The sequence below is a fragment of the Chrysemys picta genome, chromosome 10, assembly GCF_011386835.1.
Source record: "Chrysemys picta bellii isolate R12L10 chromosome 10, ASM1138683v2, whole genome shotgun sequence".
In the NCBI taxonomy this organism is placed as follows: domain Eukaryota; kingdom Metazoa; phylum Chordata; order Testudines; family Emydidae; genus Chrysemys; species Chrysemys picta.
Genome location: NC_088800.1, coordinates 38,345,650 through 38,366,293, shown reverse-complemented (window position 1 = coordinate 38,366,293; position 20,644 = coordinate 38,345,650). Strand labels below are relative to the sequence as shown.

General features: G+C 47.1%; 1 long non-coding RNA gene across 1 annotated transcript in view; it reads left to right on the top strand.

Moving 5' to 3' along the window:
- The window catches only part of LOC122172383 (uncharacterized), a 33,411-nt gene extending 13,782 nt beyond the window's left edge, over positions 1–19,629 (top strand). The window contains exons 2-4 of the long non-coding RNA XR_006172657.2: positions 10,664–11,644; positions 12,471–12,570; positions 14,313–19,629. This is a non-coding gene — a long non-coding RNA (uncharacterized LOC122172383). The remainder of the gene's footprint in view (positions 1–10,663; positions 11,645–12,470; positions 12,571–14,312) is intronic.
- Positions 19,630–20,644: the final 1,015 nt, after the last annotated feature.

Below are 20,644 nucleotides of genomic sequence, written 5' to 3'. Positions count from 1 at the left end.
CCCTGGAGCTCATTGCTGCTTGTTCTGCCCTGTTGACTAATGAGAATAATTGGCCCCTCTCCTCGTTAGAACATCCCTTTATGTAGCTGTAGACAATTATCGAATTTCTCTTCTGTCATCTAGACTGAGCCTGCGCAGTTCTCATCACCGCTCCCACAGGGGCCAGTTTCCAAATCTCTAGCCATTCCTGCTGATCACCTCTGACTCTCTGTCCAATTTGTCTGTCTTTTTCCAGATGTGGTGCCTAACAAAGGCTGAACAGGATACTCCAGTGGAGGCCTGATCAGCGCTCAATAGAGCTGATTATCTTGCTTATTTGACACACGACTTAAATCAGCCCAATGTAGCATTTGCTTTTTATGCAGCCGTATTGCATTGTGGAGTCATTCTGTTTATCATTCTCCCTCCTCCCTAGATCCTATGCTGTGTAAGTTCTTAGACCATGCTCATTACCGCAGTATGTGAGCACCTTGCAGTAGAGAATTACGTAATGTGAGTACCTCTGCTGTGCGTGCAGTGGAGTGTCTGGTTTCAGTAGGTTCATTTTTGCTTTTCTTTTCATTTAAATACACGTGTTGCTGTGTATTTATGGTAGAGAGGGCAAGGCCAAGGAAACTTATTTAGCACTGAGTGGAAGGTGATGAGGTTTGGGATGGTCCTTAGTTCCTGGGGGAGTTTGTTCTACAGTCTTGGCCAGGCCCTGACAAAAGTTCTCTCTCCTCACAGAGGAGCTTTGTTGAGAGTCCCATTGTGCCGGAGAAGCACAGTTGTCACCCCCCGTCTTGGTCCCAGAGCTTTAGGCTGTCTTTTAGATGCCCAGGGCCCATGAAGAGCCTTAATGATAAGGACTGTGACCTTGATTTGATAATCTATGGGACACCGGTATAGAGAGCAGAAGCCAGGTTTAACATGCCCATAGCAGCTCGTATTGCCGAGGAGATACGAGACACTCTTCAAAGTGCTTTCTCCTCTGCCCATCAGCACCACCTGTCTTGCATGGCTTCAGCTTCAGCCAGCGGTTCTTCAGATCCTTCTCTGCGGTGCTGCTGCCATGTCAGGATCTCCCGTCACCCTTCCCTCCCATTTGGTGGTCCTGACCCTGCCAGCTGGTGCTCACAAGTGACTCTGCCTACACGTAGTCCTTCCTGCGGGAACCATTTCATGCTGTTCTTTAGTTAAATCTAACCTTCCTGCTTTCAGCTAATTGCACTGACCTGTCACAAGGGTGCTTCCTTTTAATCCTGTCTCCAGAGTGTTTGTGGGGCTCCAGCTTTATAGCATCCATGCATTTGATTTATGCCTTTTCCAGTCCATCTTCCAACCTATTAGTGTTGGACTATAATGCAAAAATATTAAGGCTCTTTCCCATAAGCCCTTAGCCACAGCAAATCACTGAAGAGCACGGGCTGGGACTGAACAGGGTCTATGAGGAGACAGCTTTGGTTCTCCCAGAGCAGAGAAAATTTGATCGTGGGAGGAGCTGTAGCCAATGGCTAATCAGCAGGGACCTTTTCCAAAGGGTTAACTTTTAGTCCTTGAGGAAGCTTGTTAGCATGAGAGAAAAGCAAAGGTGAGATCTTCAGCTGGTTTAAATGGTACGAGCTTCAGTGGAGCTGCATTGATTTACACCAGCTAAGGATTGGATCCCAAACACGTAGGAGCCAAAGTTCTGGTTCACAAGACAGTCTTGACAGACTAGAGAAATGGGCTCAGAGATAGAATATGAAATGTAAGGATTCCAAATTCGTCCCTGCTGCAACCTTCCTCGAGTCAATAGAATTACAGCCGGGTGAAACGGGCCACTTGTAGATAAGGCTCTGTCCACGTTAAGAAACAAGCCATGTTGTTAAAACATGAGAACTAGCACATTTTAGTAGCATTTAGCTGACAGTGTAGACAGAGCAAGTGGTAATTTAACAGTTAGCTGGTTGAAGTGAACCCTCCTCTGTAGTGCCAGCTATCAGGTTCTAAACACACGCTTGTTTTTCTAGTGTAGACATACCATAAGTGTGCAGTGATACATGCAAGTAGAAATAATGCCAAAGCTGAGTGTAGTTTAAATGGCATTGCATTCGTTAGTACAGCAGAAGAAAATAATTTGGTGTATTGATAGTCAACTTTTTAACAATCCATGCAGCATGTAGCAGCAGCAAAGATGACTAATTGGCTTTTGACTCCCATGGAGGGATATTATATAAAAGTCTAAGAGTTACATGCCATCCCATTCCGAGGTGTTGACAAGAACACACTTGACAGAGTTTCCATTTTGGTCACCTAGCTTGACCTGAGGTTGATGTGTGTTACCTCTGTTCCCCTCAAAACCAACCCAGGGTCACACTTGTATTAGTTCTATTACGATGCCGCTGTGGGGTCAGATAGAAAAGAGATGGAGCTTATTCATACACGCACACATTCCCTCATGCACCCACACGCTTACACAGGCGGAGAATTACCAGAGACAGCACGGAGGCCGAGAAGCCGAAGCGCGGGAGATCTGGTGTGTCCACCTGCGGTCACGAATCCAGGCTGCTGAGCAGGTCAAGGAGCAGCAGCTGCTTCCTTTTTCTGGAACTGGGCAGCTCCTGTCATGTACACTGAGTTTTCCTTCTGTGTCCATCACCGAGAAGCATTCCCAGGCCAGTTCCTTTCATGCATACCAGGTTCTTCTTCTCTTTACAGCACTTTGTGATGGCCTTCTCAGGGCAGATTATATCAGACACACCTGGCTCCTGGCTCTGGGCTCCTTTCTCCTTGCAGCTCCTCTCCGCCCAGTCCCACATACACTCCCTTGTTCACACTCCCTCGTTCACACTCTCTCTGAGGGATGGGATATTACAAAGCTTGGAAGTTCATACAAGTGGTAACTTGAAAAGGATACAGAGCTTGCAAAGGTTACAAAACTGAAAAGGCTGCTAACAATAACTGAAGTTACAAAGTCTGCAAAAAGGTTGCAGAACTTAATGATACCAGTTACAGATCTTACAATTGCATTTGAGCGGAGGCTTTACATAACAATATGAACCCGTGACCTGATGGAGGAAGGAGACTGGTAATACGAGATAGAGCCTGATACCCATTCTGTTCACCTTGGGTTTTGGTTCTTAAAGATACTGGCCCAAATCCTGGCTCCACTGGAATCATTTGCACCAGCTGGATCTCTCCCAGGAGATCCATAGCATTAGGAGAAGGTTCCCCTTCTCTCGTGGAACGTGCTGACAAGGAAATCCTGAGGCTTTTCCACGCTGAAGGCAATGTCAGGCATGTACTCATCTACCACCTCCATCCAACAGGATCCCTGTATTCTACAAACTATGTACTGGACCAGAGACATAAAATTCCCCCTCTCCCGCATAACAATGGATTCCTGTAAAAGAAGACTCTCCCTGCAGGAGAGGGAGAATTTTAAGGTTACAAACTCATATAGTCACACAGTATATTTTAATAGTTGTAACAGGGCCTAGATCTTGCAATAAACCGTCTGAATAAATCACTTCACATGCCACTGAAATGCAGCCACTTCTGGGGTGAAACGTGGCAACGGTTAAACAGCTCTCAGCAGTATGGCATGCTGCTTTAGGAGAGGAAGTGATGAATATTGGATCCAACTGGGGCTGGAAGGGAATGTTAGGAGGGCAGAATGTAGCTGTCAAATGGGGATCATGGCCAAGACTCTGGAGTCCAAGCTGCCAACATGTTTATGTAATTAAACCCTTGAATGGCATCAGAGCAGGTCCCAAAAAAACAAAAGTAGTTTCACAAAAAGTTTGAACCTGATTGTTTCAAAAGCTGTCCAGTGCAGCACTGTGGTTTGGATTTTATTTTAATGTTTGTGACTTGTTTTTTAAATCAAAATATCAATCGACAGATTTTATTTACTGACAAATTGGGTTTTCTGGTAAATGAAAATTGTTAATTTTTTGGATAAAATATACATTTTAAAAGGCACATTTTTTTTCATTTAAAATTTGGACAACGTTGACTTTTTTTTGCAAAACATTTTGATTAAAAGAAGTGCCATTTTTTGACGACAAATTTTAATTTTAACAGTTTTGACCAGTTCTAGCCAGACACGGTTCTGTTTGTTGATTGTTTTTTTGTTTTTAACCTGACAAGCATATGGAAGTGGACTTGTGTCTCTCTGGAAGAGGGCCAAGAGTCATTCCTTGCCCACTTAGGGAGGCAGTAGATTCTCTATCATTTAAGTCAAGCCTGGATGTCTTTCTAAGAAAGATGCTCTAGCTCATCCAAAAGTTATGGGCTTGATGCAGGAATTATTAGGTGAGGTTCTCTGGCCTTTGTTATGCAAGAGGCCACACTATATGACCATAATGGTCCCTTGAGGCTGAAGACAGAATTGAAGATAGAAATGGGGTGGCATGGTGGCCTAATGGTTAATGCCTGAGCTGAAATTTGGGTTTGATTCCAAAAGTAACAGACTCTTCCCAGACTGATAGAGTGTTGAGAGCATCATGGCAGCACCTCACTAGAGAGGGAATTTATCCCATAGTCCAGGGAGATGGTGATATATTTCACTATTAGAATCATCATTATAGAATTGTAGGACTGAAAGGGACCTCGAGAGGTCATCTAGTCCAGTCCCCTGCACTCATGGCAGGACAAATATTATCTAGACCATCCATGACAGGTGTTTGTCTAACCTGCTCTTAAAAACCTCCAAATGATGGAGATTCCACAACTTCCCTAGGCAATTTGTTCCAATGCTTAACCACCCTGACAGGAAGTTTTTCTTAATGTCCAACCTCAACTGCCGTTACTGCTATTTAAGCCCATTGCTTCATGTCCTATCCTCGGAGGTTAACGAGAACAATTTTTCTCCCTCCTCCTTGTAACACATTTATGTTCTTGAAAACCATTATCTCCCCTCTGTCTTCTCTTCTCTTTGGACTAAACAAACCCAATTTTTTTTCAATCTTCCCTCATAGGTCATATTTTCTAGACCTTTAATCATTTTTGTTGCTCTTCCCTGGAGTTTCTCCAATTTGTCCACATCTTTTCTGAAATGTGGTGTCCAGAACTGAACACAATACCCAGCTGAGGCCTAAGCAGCGCAGAGTAGAGCAGAAGAATTACTTCTCATGTCTTGCTTACAACACTCTGCTATACATCCCGAACAATGTTCGGGTTTTTTTGCAACAGTGTTACACTGTTGACTCATATTTAGCTTGTGATCCAGCAGGACCCCCAGATCCCTTTCCACAGTACTCCTTCCTAGGCAGTCATTTCCCATCTTGTATGTGTGCAACTGATTGTTCCTTCCTAAGCACAGTACTTTGCATTTGTCCTTATTGAATTTCATCCTATTTACTTCAGACCATTTCTCCAGTTTGTCCAGATCATTTTGAATTTTAATCCTATCCTCCAAACCACTTGCAACCCCTCCCAGCTTGGTATCATCTGCAAACTTTATAAGTATACTCTCTATGCCATTATCTAAATCATTGATGAAGATATTGAACAGAACCAGACCCAGAACTAATCCCTGAAGACCCCACTCAATATGCCCTTCCAGCATGACTGTGAACCACTGATAACTACTCTCTGGGAACAGTTTTCCAGTCAGTTATGCACCCATCTTATAGCAGCTCCATCTCAACTCCACTCTCCTCCTCTGCAGGTTGGCAATAGATGGATTGATTCCCGGGTGGGAAGAACTTCAGGAGTTGTAGTTTGTCCTCACACACAGGATAAGGCAGGAGAAGGTGAGACGAGATTAAACAAGCAGTCCGGAGGTAGTTCACTGAACAGTGCAGCCAGCAAAAGGCAAGCCCAGGGTCCTGCACAAAGCAGCACTCGTGAGCCACGTCACTGCTTACAGTGCAGGAGCCATTCGTTAACCACAACACAAAACCTACACACACTTCTGGGGGCGGGGGAAATAGCATGTCCAGGCACAGGGAGAGGATGTAAGAAAGGCTCTGAAGGGGATGGTGGGTGCAAGAAGGGCCTGGTCCAAAGCCCAGTGGAGCTGGTGGAAAGATTCCCTTTGACTTTGTTGGGCTTTAGATGCAGGTCTAGGATGTGGTGGGATGGTGTCCTAGAATATGTGTTTCAGGTGTGTTGTAAGGCCCGGAGCCAAGTGGCTAGTACCTGGAGCACCTTCTGGTTCTGTGTTCTCCAAAGGAAGAAAACACGTCCGTTACTGGCTGTGTTGACTTTAGCAGGAGGAGCAGCACCAGTCAGAATCTATTTACTTTAGGACACCTGTGATCCTCAGAGTCTTACTCATCAATCAGTCAGAGGATTGGATTTTCTTGCCAGTGGCATTTTAGAACTGCCCTGACACCTTTCACCCCTCCCACTCTGGGATTCACTCCTACTGGGTGCTTTCAGCTCCATTGGCTCCAGTCCTTTTGCAGGACTGTCTCATGCAGCCAAATCTCTCCCCCTCTCAAGCACAGATGATGCTTCTCAGTGTGTGCCTAAAATGCCGCCATTCTCACGGCTTTTGCACCGTCTAGACTGCAGCTGAGCAAACACTTCAGTGGCTGGCACTGCCCTGTTGTTTGTTTCAAAGGGACAGCATTCACACGTGAGCCTCTGGTTAGAGGAGATCCTCCTTCTCCCCAGAATCAGTTACTTCATAATGATGCTGCTGATTATTAATTATTTGCATTTCAACAACCTCCAACAGAGAGGAGGGCCCCACTGTGCTAGGTGTGGTACAAACAAGACAGAGGGTGGGAGGGGAGACTGAGGCACAAAGCCCAGGAAGTGATTTGCTCATGGTCATGCAGCAGAGCAATGGCAAGACTAGAACCTAGGTCTCCCAAAGCCCAGTTCAGTGCCCTGTCCACTGGCCCATGCAGCCACATGCTCAGATAGTAAAGAGGGGTGTTGAGCTGCCTGAATGCTGTGCCCACCAGCTCTGCCAGCAGCCAGCCAGGACTAGATAGACACACTGCCTGCTCACCTGAGGACTATGCTGTGGATGGCAGGTCCGCTCCCACTTCTCAACCAGACAGGGGAAAGGAGACAAGTGGGTCTCATGCTCTGTTACGACAGTGCTCAACACCAGGGCTCCCATGCCCGGCCCCTGGAAGCGAATTAGAATGGCATTCTAGAACGCCGCTGACAGTCCACCTGTTCCGAGGTGGTGGGCATGGCTGCTGCGCTAGACCCCTCAGCTGCAGCTGGGCTTTTTATTTCCTCTTACCGGCTGTAGCACTTTGTACACACTGGGACCAAGACGCCCTCCATTACATGCAGCCTCCCCCACTCTCTGGCCAGCGTTGCGGTTTGGCTCTGTCCTGGCTGTTTGCGGCTGCTCCTTCAGTTTTGGTGACCCTTGCAAATTGGACCAGGCTGGAATTAATCCCCAAGCAACACATGAAGCCAGGGGCTAGAGGGGCGCTTGGTTTTACTGAACCTGGACGGGCGATAATAAGCCTCTGGCCACCCTATCAGTTCTGGAGTGAAGCTCAGCTAGCAAGGAGAACCACAGAGGTGTAATTGCCATGATAGGAACAGCTCTGCAGACCAGCTAGATGTGCTCGATAGACCTCTGCCAGTCTGCAGCCCCGTTTGCAAACCCACCACTCGTGGGATGGAAGGAGACTCCCTTTCCTCCACACCTCCCTCCCACCCCCCCTCGTGGGGAAAATCCATTGCATTCAGCCCCTGCGGGGAGACGGAAAGAAATGCAATTTGTCTAGGTCCGTATCAGCACACAGATTGATGGCTGCATCTTCTCTCTGTCACAGACTAATGCCCTCCGGCCCCTCTTACCCAGTCAGATTGCTTCCTGGTATGGGGCTCTAACCATGTCACTCGCTTCTTGGTATCCCTCCACTGGCTCCCCCTTCTCCACTGCATCCAACACAACCTCCCTGGAGGGAGCAACAGTATGCCCTAGGGCGCGGAGCAGTGGACGGCCTTGGGAGAGCTGGATTCTATTCCCAGCTCTACTCCTGGGTGACCTTAGGCCGGTCGCTTCCCATCGCCACACTTCAGTTTCCCCAGTGGTGAAAGGGCAGCAGTGATCCTACCCGTCTTTGAGGAGCACTTTGAGATCTGCTGCTGAGAAGTGCTAGGTAAGAGCCAGGTATTCTTGTGATTTCACTGCTAAGGCCCTTCAGAGCTTAGCTTGCACCTGCCTATCGTCTCATACATGCCATCACGAAGTCACTTCCTGCCTCCACCCTGCCAATGATGATAGCCGCTCTCACGCATCAGTCTGCCCACAAGTGTTTTTGCCCTTTCTCCTGTGCTGCCCATTTGGCATGGGAAGGAGCTCCTCAAAAGTCCACAGCCACCACACTGTCCTTATTAAGACTCCTGTCTGCTGGGACGCTTACAAAACACTCTAGGCAGCCAGTGTGCAATGACCACTGCTAATCACTCTGGTTGCAATTGGCTCACCATCCACTCGGGCTTTCCCCAGGTACTTGTATCCACCTACTATACCCTCCTGCCATGTCCTCCCTGCAGTAAGCTCTTTGGGGCAGGAATTCTTGATGTGCAGCCTGTCCTTGCATAACAGGGTGCTGCTCCCAATTTACAGCCCCCAAGGCAAATTATATGATGCAACCAGTCTGCAAACTTTGCCAATCAGAGTAGAGAAGGAGGATGCACCTTCATGTGCAGCGGGAGTCAAAAAAGTGAACAGAATGTTGGGAATCATTAAGAAAGGGATAGATAAGAAGACAGAAAATATCCTATTGCCTCTATATAAATCCATGTATGCCCACATCTTGAATACTGCGTGCAGATCTGGTCGACCCATCTCAAAAAAGATACATTGGAATTGGAAAAGGTTCAGAAAAGGGCAACAAAAATTATTAGGGGTATGGAACGGCTTCCATATGAGGAGAGATTAATAAGACTGGGACTTTTCAGCTTGGAAAAGAGACAACTAAGGGGGGATATGATAGAGGTCTATAAAATCATGGCTGGTGTAGAGAAAGTAAATAAGGATGTGTTATTTACTCCTTCTCAGAACATAAGAACCAGGAGTAAGCCAATGAAATTAATAGGCAGCAGGTTTAACACAAAAGGAAGTATTTCTTCACACAATGCACAGTCAACCTGTGGAACTCCTTGGCAGGGGATGTTGTGAAGGCCAAGACTATAACAGGGTTCCAAAAAGAACTAGATAAGTTCATGGAGGATACGTCCATCAATGGCTATAGCCAGGATGGACAGGGATGGTGTCCCTAGCCTCTGCCAGAAGCTGGGAAAGGGTGACAGGGGATTGATCACTTGATTACCTGTTCTGTTCATTCCCTCCGGGGCACCTGTCGGAAGACAGGATACTGGGCTAGATGGACCTTTGATCTGACCCAGTGTGGCCATTTTTATGTCCTGGGAATGCTGCCTATCACAGGGGAAGGTTTAACTGATTAGATACATGAATCTTATCAATGCGTGAGATGCACCTATCACAGCCTCCAGGGATAAGCCTGGATGGAATCCCTCCAAGCTCTGAAGGAGATTCTCTTCTACTCTTTTCCTGCTCCCAGTAAACTGCTGCACCCAAGTGCAACAGACTTGATCGGAGTTCAACTGAACGTTGCCATGAGGATGTGCCCCGACTGGTCGATCACCCTGATAATGGTGGATTTTGGAACCCTCCAGAACTGGGGCATTTGGTGGCAGACACAAGAATGTCTCATTCATTCTCCTGCCAATACCACAACTTGCGTCCACCCCACCAAACATCTGACAATAAAACCTGGACATGGCCATGGACGCGATCCCCTCTTCTCCATGCACACACTTAAAATACAACTCGTAGCCCTGGGTGGAGGGGATTAACCATTTAATGTGTTTTATTAAAAATAAAAAGTACAATTTTCTAAGTGGAATAATAACTTACTCCAGAGTGCGCCGCTGTACTCCTCTCACAAGGCGCGCATATATTTTTAGGACCACAGACTGTTACTTCATATGACTGTACGGCCGTGTGGGCATATAACGGATACAAGATATTATATGGACCAAGAGGAAAGAGCACATTTGTAAAGAAGTTAGTCAGGTCCCTTTGCAACATCACAGCTGCTCTGAGCGTGCAGCTTTCACTATGTGCCCCTCTCAGCGACTGCTGCTTCATTGGTCCATCAACTCCTGACTTACACATTCTTTAGGGCACGGCTGGCTATATCTATTTGGGCAGCTCCATTTTGAAGGCTGGATAATGCATGTCCTGGCATCCTAGGAAGCTCCAGCTCTCAAAAGAAGTGTTCAGTAGCTCAGCAAATGCATCGTACCTACAGATAAAGGAGTTTCCCACCCATACAGGTGCAGATCAGTGAATTGTATTATTTCACCAGACTATATTAAATGCATGGTGGAATTCTGCTGCTCATGAGTTCTGGGGATTGGGGAAGGCTTCTACAGGGAATTTATCCCCCAAAGCAGGTGGAGATTTTATTTGAGTAAGTAAATCATGCAACGATTGGTCCTCGGGTTGGCACAGCTGCTGCAAACCAGGGACGAAGCTGCACCAGCTCTTCCAGCTGTCCCAACACTCCCATACACAAGCCTCCAAGAGGCTGCAGCCCAGCCCAGCAATGCCCCCACTTGGGCTCCATCCCACTTCATGGGGATCGACCCTGCTACCTTTTCCTCAGTTCGACTTCAGAATTGACTACCCCCTTCCTGCTCCAAGCCACCCCCTGACTCACAAGGGTTCATTCTTTTCCAGGTGGAGCGGAGTGGAATCAGCGGAGCCGTGTGATGCATATTTCCAGCAGCCTTAGAGTGGGGTCACCGTCTGACTCCGGGAGAAAGGGCACTGTGTTGCCACGCCATCGCTTGTGTCTATACATTCAACAGTGCCAGTCCCGCTGCTGACAGGGAGAGAAATGTGTGTCTGCCACAAGGGAGGCAAAAGGCTGCATTTCACGGCGGAAGGATTATAGCCATGAGAGGTCTTTCTTAGCGCAAGGAAAGCCCAATCCTACAGCAGTTGTAGTCAGCAGGTCTGCAATGTGCAAACAGCTGCATGGCAACTGCTGCGTTACCTCTGGCGTCACAACAATCAGCTGTTCAGCGCTGTCTCGCAATCAGAGGGCTAGATCCTGCCTTGACTGCCAGGGCCAGTTACTGGGGGCAAAGCACAACAGGAGCATTTTCTCCCCATCACCAGCAAGGCAGAATTCCTACAAGCTGATAGGCAAGTTACTGACACGAACTGCTGGAAAGGGGGCTTGGCCAAGAGCCCATCTGCTAAGCACACAAACTGGTGTCACATGCTAGCCGGAAGTGTACACTGCTCTTTTTAAAAAGACGACAAAGCGCAGGAGTGCGTGACCTGCCCTGGCACAACGGGTCCTGTAACCACTGCATAGCCTGCCTTGCCCTGTGGCCTCCTGCCCTCACCAACAAGGACAGCCGGCAAGGAGAAAACCCCAGCGTTTCTCTCCCATTCTGCACAGACACTTATGAAAATCAGCAGGCAGAAGGGATCAATCACTACAGGCGCTCTCGTGAAGATGTTTCCTTGCTCCCATGCATTGTATGGAGAGAAAGAACCATCTAGCTCACGACAACCCTTCAGAAGCAGGGGCTAGAGGGAGCTATGGTCAGCCAAGTGGGAGCAAAGAGAACAAGGGGAAATAGATCGGCTTTGATGGGATGCCCATCAAACCATGATGTGTGGCAGGAGGCTCTCAGGAGGAACTTGGTAAAATTCTTGAAATGAATTGAAAGGAAGCTTAGGGTGATTTCCCTGCCTCTGACATTTTGCTCTGTCCCTGTCCATCTTCTCTGCAGCATGTGCACCTGGGACGCAGGGCTTATTACTGGCTAGGAAAGCCCATTGTTGGGACCCTGGGTTAAGATATTGGCAGTCAGTCACTGCCATGACACCTCTGGATTTCTGGCTAACGTCTTGTGGTCTGAACACTGCATGGAAAGCATTAAGGCCCAACATGACTCTGTATCTTACAGACCCCTCCAATCACTCATGCTTCACTCTTGTGCTGATCACAATGTGATCAGAACAGATCTCTCTCGCTAGCCACCTAGCTCGCAGTTACCCATCTAGTTTCCTCTCTACTGGCCTTATTCTGCCTTTAGCTACCACTGGCTTTACGGGGAATGGTGCTTGTATACAAGAGGGAAGAAACTGGCCCAAATGTTCAAAGCGTGCATGCTTCTCTCCATGTGCAATCCCTAGTGCACACACACAAGGGATTTGCACATACCCATGTGGGTGCTCACACCATGTGCGTTGCACAGGGACAAGTCGAACCCAAGCAAAATGGCTGTACACTTCTGAAAATCTGGGCCTCCAGCCCAGCCTGTAGCCCAGTTCCTATCCCTGGGGGGGGGGGGGGGGGGGGGGGGGAGGATAGCTTTAATCCAAATAACTACTGTGCACCTGCCACAGGCTACCTGCATACGACATGCTTTTCCCCATGTGTGTGTCAGCTGTCTTAATCAGTCACCGTTCTGCTTCCACGTCCTATGTCCCCAACCTCTCTGCTTCCCTTTAATCACCTCTAAAGGTCAGTTTGGAGATGTGCACCACTGGCAGAGACTACAAAAGCAGCCGCAGCAACTACAGGAAGGAGTGGCTATAAATCCAAAGAGCATCTTAAAAGAAGGGTGAGTTGTTGATTACACTTACAGACACAAAACGTCCAGTCATGTCACATCTCTGTGCCTCAGTTTCCTCAAATGTAAAATTGGGATATCACACTAACCTCCTTTGTAAAGTGCTTGGAGATTTATGAATGAAAAGTGCTATGTAAGAGCTATGTATTATTTTTATTTGATGGCCACTGCCTTTAAGGGACAGTCTGAAGAATGGTGAGGGGTAAAGTTTTGCCATATTTATATCTAAGGAGACAGAAGTTTTATCTCCCTTTAAATAAAATTCCTCAAGTTAGTATAAAATTGAAATTTATATTTTCCTTTTTTAAACACTTTGCAATAAAACACAAGTTAAGAGACCTGAATAACACAGGGAGTCATATCAAGGGTACAGGCCATCTCGTTTGATCGGTTTTGTTCTGTTTATTTTTAAATCTGTGCACTAACTGTTCAGAATAGATCTATCTCTTGTAAAGCAACACCAACCTGCTTTCGTCTGCTTTGTGATGGTTATTATTTACGTAGCATCCAGAAATACGTGAGGCACATCACCTCCAGAAACACATTCATCTAGTACAGGGGTCGGCAACGTTTGGCACGCAGCTCGCCAGGGTAAGCACCCTAGTGGGCCGGGCCAGTTTATTTACCTGCTGACATGGCAGGTTCGGCCGATCGCGGCCCCCACTGGCCGCGGTTCGCCGTCCCGGGCTAATGGGGGCGGCGGGAAGCCGCGGCCAGCACATCCCTTGCCCGCATCGCTTCCCGCCGCCCCCATTGGCCCAGGACGGCAAACCGCGGCGAGTGGGGGCCGCGATCGGCCGAACCTGCCGCATCAGCAGGTAAATAAACTGGTCCGGCCCGCTAGGGTGCTTACCCTGGCGAGCCGCGTGCCAAACGTTGCCGACCCCTGATCTAGTAAATAAAGTTTTCACCCCTCAGCTCACTTACTACACCTGCTGCTTATCCCCCAGCTGAAGTCAGAATGCTCTATTTGTGATGTTACATGTACTAGTTACAGAGAGGGTCATTCAAAGTGTGTGTGTGTGTAACTCTACTTGGGGATTTGTAAACAGCTTGGGGCAGAGCCCTGTTTTCTTACTATGTTTGTGAGATGCCTCGTGTATCTCATTCTGGATGCTACATAAATAATAGCCATCAAAAGCAGATGTTTTTCTAAAAGAGCTGCCCTAGGATTGTTTTGGGGAAGTCCTATGGCTTGTGTAAATACAAGAGGACAGACACACAGTGGTCCCTTCTGGCTGTGGAGTCTATGAATAAAATACTTTTTTGAGCTAGGTAATAAAAGAAAATCTTCAAGGGAGGAAACCCCTCTTTGGCAATATTCAGGTGGGGAGCATTAGTTACTAACCAGCTCATTGTTCAAAATGTGCTAGGAGACTTTGGTTCTTTAAGGATCACAGAGGATTCGCTGCAAGAGTTAGCTCCAGTTACTCCATCCAAGCTAGCCTAGCTCAAGTGAGAGCAGCCACACTGCAAAACGAACTGAAGTGACCCAGCATGATGAATTAGCAGCACACAACTGATTGCATTAGCAGCGGACGAGTTTTGTTAACTCGCACTTGTAGCCTGCAGTTGCATCCCCACTGCATTACTAGCTTGAGTGTTAGCACCTGTAAAGTGCCACTTAACTAGAGCTAGAGATTTTTGTGAGTGAATGGGGATTGGGTTAGGGGCAACACTCAGTTAGGTCAGGCTAACACTGCAGTGAAGATGAGCCTTTATTTCCTTTTCAGGCTGTGTCTATGCTGAATTGTCTTCAGATCTCCCACCGGGGCCAGCTCTGCCAGCTGCCCGCACCCCAGCCTTTCTCCGAGGAGCCTAGTCAACGTAGTGGTGAAACACCAGGAGCTGCTTTGTGCTACGGCTCCCGCTGTTGCTGTGAGGCGTTGGGCTGCACCAGAGCTAGAGCAAAAGGAGGTGGTAAGCAGGGCCTGTTCCAGGGTTTTTGCTGCCCCAAGCGGCGGGCGGGGAGCCACAATCGCGATCAGCGGCACGTCCTTCCCTCCGAGACGGACCGAGGGACTTGCCGCCGAAGAGCCAGCCCTGGTGGTAAGAAAACACAGGAATTGCCAGACTGGCTCAGACCCGAGGGCCATCTCGTCCAATGCCCTGGGTCTGATGGTGGCCAGCACCAGATGATTAGGAGGAAGAAGCAGGAACCCAGCAGTAGCATTTGTGGGATAATCTGCCCCCCGGCTATCTCATCCTGATCTCTAGCAGAGATCGGCTTAAACCATGAAGCAGGAGGCTTAGTTTCCCTTAAAATTTTTTGTTTATAATTAATAATGACAACGCTGGATATTCTTGATATCCATATCAGGAGCGCCAGAATGGGTGGGGGGGAGGTCCAGAGGGCCATGGCCCCATCACTTTTTACTAGCCTAAAGGGCAAGCAACAGGGGGAGGGGCAGAGAGGAGCAAGCAGGGACGAGGCCTCAGTGGAAGGGGTGGGGCCACAGGGGAAGAAGCGGGGAAGGGCCATGGTTCGGGCACCGGTGGCCCCCCCACACTTCCAGGGAGCTTCCGGAGTTCCTGATCCATATAAAATATCCAAGCACTTAAGGAAAAGTCTACTGCCCTTCTTTGTAAAGTGCTTTCAGATGCTGATAAAAAGCGCTAGAGAAGAGCTAGGTATTAGTACTAACATGTCATGTTCTTGGCCTCAGTGACAGCCTGTGACAATGAGTTCCACCATCTAACCAGACGTTGTGTGTAAAAGTACTTCCTTCAGTTGTTTTGGAATCTGTCACCGCTTAATTCCATTGACTGTTCCCTTGTTCCCATGTTGTGAGGCTGGGAAAAAGCACAGCACACATGCAGCTGTAGAAGGGTTTGTGATTCAGCCATTCAAAATCTCTTCAGAACTAACCTGGGCATTTTAGACCTCAGCTCAGGAAAGCATTTTCAAGCACAATTTAACAGATACAAGGACTAAAAGTCCTGCAAAATCTGTAAGATCGGGCCCAGCATCGTTACACACGGACACATTTTTCCCCTCAGTTGACGGATTAGAATCCTTTTGTTTTCTTTCCAGCTAAAGTTGGGAGTCTTTAAAAATACATCCGTTCCCCACCATTGGCTCAAAGTGACCTGGCCTCCTCTGGCTTTTAACTACATTTTCACTTTCTTTTGGTCAGAAGAACTAGCTGGAGTGCATGTGCGGCCACCATGCCTCTATTTGCAGTATGTGCTGTGGTCAGTTTCACGCAGGTTTTACATCCTTCTCGCAAGGACTAATGCTCACTGCATTTAAAGAAACGCTGTAATGTTTCATTTACAAAAAAAAAGGGGGCAGGGGGAATGTCAGCACTCAGGCTGAACTCTTAGCCGCCCCCCCACTGCAAGCTTGGAGATTCTAGCAACAGGTTGGTTCATCAGCACGCCTGACTTTTCTGTCGCTTTAGGTGAGACAAGCAGCCCTTCCTGAACAGAGCTTTCTAAAGATTTAGATCTCCATTGATTTACACCCTAGCCCCTGCCAGGCAGGATAGAAACAGACCACATTTCAAAATGGTGACACAACCCCCAAGGACCGGGGGTCACAGCTGTCAAATGACTTCTTTAAAGTGCAAGAGAGCCCCAGGACAGGTTTTACAGTATTTTAGCCCATAGAGTGCTGCAGGCAAAGGACTTAATGACGCAGGTTTGATCAGTTCTCACCAGCTGTCAAAATCCCATGGTTACTAACTCTATTGAGATCAAAGAGATTTAAAAGCATCCCATTTCCCTGGTCCTCTAAAACATGATGCGGGAGGGTGTGGGAATAGGATTCTTCCTGTTAAAATGCTGTCACATTCTCCCAGTATTCCCCCCACAAAAGAAACAAACATTCAATGAATGCTAAGTCTGCGCAGATAACCACTCCAACAAGGGCAGAGTTAGGGTTGCACTTCCTGATTTTTCATCTAACTCGGTCCTTGTATAGCCCCTCTTCACCAAACTATCTGAATAACTAAGAATCATCATTAATCAATGGATTTTATTCTTACAATGCTACTGAATTACTATTAACCCCATTTTACAGATGGGAAACTGAGGCATAGCGAGATTAAGGGACCTGCCGGTGGTCACACAAGATGTCTGTCTGATCTAGGGAAGGATTCCAGGTCTCCCAAATACCAGCTCAATGTCCAATCCATAAAACCATTCCTTCTATGTCTATGCCTTACATAGCCTGTGTTGTACAGGAGGGCAGATTAAATGATGGAATGGTCCCCTTTTGCTTTAAAAATCTATGATTCTCCAATTTTTCAAATAATGCAGTGTAATCATACATTTTGCCTCACATCCTTACATTGGTGTAACCTAGCTTGTACTTTTTTCCTCCAATGTTTAATCCGAACACTAATTTTATTGTCATAATAATTCAGTATCGCTTTATTGTCAGACTTTTCATACAGTACAATTCTATGCAAGTTCTCACCTTTCTAACGTACATAGGAAGAATTTAATCAACAGCTACACAATGTTGTTTTCAACCAATAGTACCGACTTCCTTGGGTGCAATTCAGGGGATGAAACAATTGACTAGGAAAGCTCATTTGGTGGCCTATATGTGCTAGCTAATTGTCACAATTACTGTGTACAGATTACAGTGTGTGTATGCACTTTTTACTGTGTATTTTTTGTACAGTGGGCCGTGTGGCCTAGTGGATAGTGCACTGGACGGGAACTCAGAAGACCTGGATTCTATTCCCAGCTCTGCTGCTAGCCTGTGGGGTGACCTTGGGCAAATCACTTTCCTGGCTCTGTGCCTCCGTTTGCCCATCTGTAACATGAGGTTAATGATGCTAAACCTCCTTTGTGAGGCGCTTTGAGACCAACAGACGAAAAGCACTAGAGAAGAGCTTGGTATTAACAAGATGTTAACATGAACAGTATTGTAGAAAACATTATATATGATTGTGTAATTAAGGCTGGGGCAGAGCTAAGGCTGTGGGTGCCAGCTGTGTGCTGACGTTCCCTGCCTTTGGAATGCCTATCTGTTGCCTCCTCACTGTTCTCCAAACAAGCTTTTTTTAAATAGAATTTCTTAGGGTTTATACAGAAAAAAGCAGTACTTGAGCCTCCAGCCCTTGGATGTTCTGCAGACTTTCCAAAACTGCAATTAGTAAATGTCAATCCCCTCACTGAGAAATATGTGGAGAGACCCCACCTGAATGCCCCTGCCCCAGGCATCCTAGGAGGAGGCAGGGTTTTCACCTGTGCACCACAGGAACTCTGCACCCAGCTACTGAGTTCCCAAGGTGAGCCAGAGCAAGCATCCCTGCCACACACCTTGAAAATTCATCAGAGCTCCGTCCTCGCCTGGACACCTTGGGAGTCCACAGGTGGTGAAGGAACTTTGAATTTTTATCATTGACACAGCTGATGAGATGCATCAAAGCAGGGCTCCCTCCTGCACACCTGAGACAGGCTGCAGGGCTCTACTTTGCAAGATCTACAGACGCTGTGGCAAGGAGCTTGCATTTGCCTCGGCCCCCATGCACTTTACGAGAGCTCTTTTCTCAGCTCGAGTTCTCCCCGCCAATTTCAGCGACAGAAGACTAGCCAAGACCTGACGCAGTTGTGCACAGAGCAGCCTGCTTCAGGTCTGCACTTCAGGCACAATCCAACGCTCACTGTAGTCAAGTGCAAGATTCCTGCTGCCTCAATCAGCCCCTTGACATCAACGGAATCTACTTGTGTGGTTAAAGTCAAGCATGTGCAAAAGTGTTTGCAGGACTGGGGCCCTAATGAACTTAGTGAAAACAACGTACAGCATTTGCTCAGAATGTGAGTTTCAAATGCTCATAACACAGTTAAAATCAAACCCCGTCACCTTTGGAAGAAAGCTGCACACTACTCCTCACTTAAGGCTAGTTCCAGACCAAATTTCAACATTCAAACCTGTCATTCTGACGGCAAGGCTGTGTTAAACAAACAAAAAGTTGCAAGATTTTTTTTTTAGAATGGGAAATGTGCATCCCCCTCCTTGTACTCAAACCCAGCGAAATGGGTATTGCTCAGTTTAGAGACCACGCCTAGAAAATCTCAGCCCTAAAAAATTATGAGCAACAGAAAACGGGGCATTTGAACGGAAACTCTTCTGCAACCTTCACTCTGATAAATCAAGAGCAAAACCTCACTAGAATGTAACACAAGAATAGGTGAACTCAAAGGAGTCAGGGTTCTGATAACATATGGCTACTAGGCCCTTGTTTACTCCATTTGTAAATCAGTGGAGAGATCCAGATGCCCAAGGATGGTAGAACTGGCTTCCAAGTTCCATGATATCAGAGTGTGTAGATATGTATATTTATCAAGCTTTGCAACTCACCGTTAACTGTACATGGTGCCTGGACCAAATCCTGCTCTCTGTCACGCTGGTGTAAATCTCAGGTAACAAGTGAAGTCAAGCGTGTTACCCCAGATTCACACAGGTGTAATGGAGAGCAGAATTTGGTCCTGCCTCCGTATAAATGCACATAGCATCAGGAAAGGAGGCATCCAACTGGCTGGAGGAGGTTCTGGCTGCTCTTGTAACTGTCCAGCTCTGGGTTTCTCTGAGAATGTATCTCCTGGGGGTGGTACACCCACAGAGCAGAAAAGTTTTCTTACTGCTTATTTCCAAGGATCCCAAAGGCTAAAGCTGTTTTTGCAAACCAGGATTTATCTTACTCAGTGGGCAACCAGCAGCTGCAATCCTTCAGCTGCCTTTCCAGTCTCACCTGTGAAGGGAAGAAGGAGGGACCAGCAAACAAAGGGATTTAAAGTCTCCTATTTTGGACCGATCCAGTGTCCATTTCATTTCAACAGAATCATGAGCTGACCAGCTGCAGATGGAGCTACCGGTGCTCTCTCCCTTTCCATAGCAAAGGGGCATTGGAATGGCAAAAATAAGATAAGGGGCGAACATCCTGGCTCCATAGACTTCAGTGGTAAAACACCCATTGACTACAATGGGACCAGAATGTCCCCTAAGCTGTTTTGGGTTTTTTAATTAATAAAAAGAACAGGAGTACTTGTGGCACCTTAGAGACTAACAAATTTATTAGAGCATAAGCTTTCGTGGACTACAGCCCACTTCTTCGGATGCATATAGAGTGGAATAAATATTGAGGAGATATATATACACACATACATATATACATACATACACACAAGGTATGTGTGTATATATATATCGCCTCAATATTTATTCCACTCTGTATGCATCTGAAGAAGTGGGCTGTAGTCCACGAAAGCTTATGCTCTAATAAATTTGTTAGTCTCTAAGGTGCCACAAGTACTCCTGTTCTTTTTGCGGATACAGACTAACACGACTGCTACTCTGAAACCTTTTTAATTAATGAATCCTTTGTGCGGTTTAGTGCATAGGGCACCAGATCGGGCCTCAGAAGATGTGGGTCCTGGTCCCAGCTCAACTACAGAGTGACCATGGGCAGGTCACTTCCCCTCCCGCTGCCTGCCTGGCTTGTTTCTTTAGACTGTACGCTCTTCAGGACATACATCCAAGTGAGCTTCTTCCTGAGCTTGCTTAGTTTTTGGGCTCCTCGCTACGCAGCCCCCTCTGTCCCTGCCCCTAGTTCCCTCAGCCGTAAGGAAGGGCTCAATACCTGTATTCTCCTGAGTTGGAGCTAATGAGACCCACCTGGTCTGGCTGTCAGGCTGCAGAATGAGTCTACAGCTCTCTGCAGGGTCCTAGCACCTGTTGCCCTGGTGGTGACTGTTTCCACAGAAACGGGATCGAACAGGCATCAACAGCGAGCACTGGGTTTGCAAAAAGCAGCTACAGACGTTAGAAGCCTTAAATTAAAGAAACAATAGCAGTGAGGGAAATGGGGGGCATGATGGGGGGGGCAGAATTAAAAATAGTCACTTTAAAAAATGTATTTCTAACCACCCTCCCACTTAAAGTATTTTAAAAAGGTGAATAAAAGCAATATGGACCTTCAAGTAGCATGGTTATACTGGATAGCAGCAATTCAGTGGTTGAAGGCCCATGGCTGACACTCTTCCAATACGTGTGTGTCTGATGTTTATGCGTACATGATGGTCTACATGTACGCACACCTCGGCATAC